Source organism: Pelodiscus sinensis, chromosome 2, assembly GCF_052426305.1.
Source record: "Pelodiscus sinensis isolate ZL-2025 chromosome 2, ASM5242630v1, whole genome shotgun sequence".
Taxonomy (NCBI): Eukaryota; Metazoa; Chordata; order Testudines; family Trionychidae; genus Pelodiscus; species Pelodiscus sinensis.
This window is the reverse complement of record NC_143053.1, coordinates 102,635,113-102,635,502: the sequence shown is the minus strand read 5'-3', so window position 1 is coordinate 102,635,502 and position 390 is coordinate 102,635,113.

The window sequence follows — 390 nt, the reverse complement described above, 5'->3', positions numbered from 1 at the left end:
GGTACATCTCCTGAAGTTAATGACTTATCACTTGTGCAATATCCTCATGTTCATTGTCTTTTGTTCATGTCTGGAAATAAAGCCAGAAACCACAGAGTGTGAAATACTAGGCTGGTCTGCGCTAGAAGTTCAGGTCAAATTTAGCCTCATTCGGTTGATTTATTTTGTTTAAACAATGAGTCCATACTACCAACCCTGTTCCACCAACTTAAAGGGTCACTAAACTCTATTTTGAATAGTGATAGAGATGCAGCCCTGTCTTTTGTTTCAGTTAAACTCTATTTCGGTACTCCTGCTTTTCATAAGTGACAGTAAATTCAGCCTTGCATAGTCTACTTTATGGTAGTGCAGATGCAGCCCTGTGGATGTCAACATTCTTGGCCTCCGGGA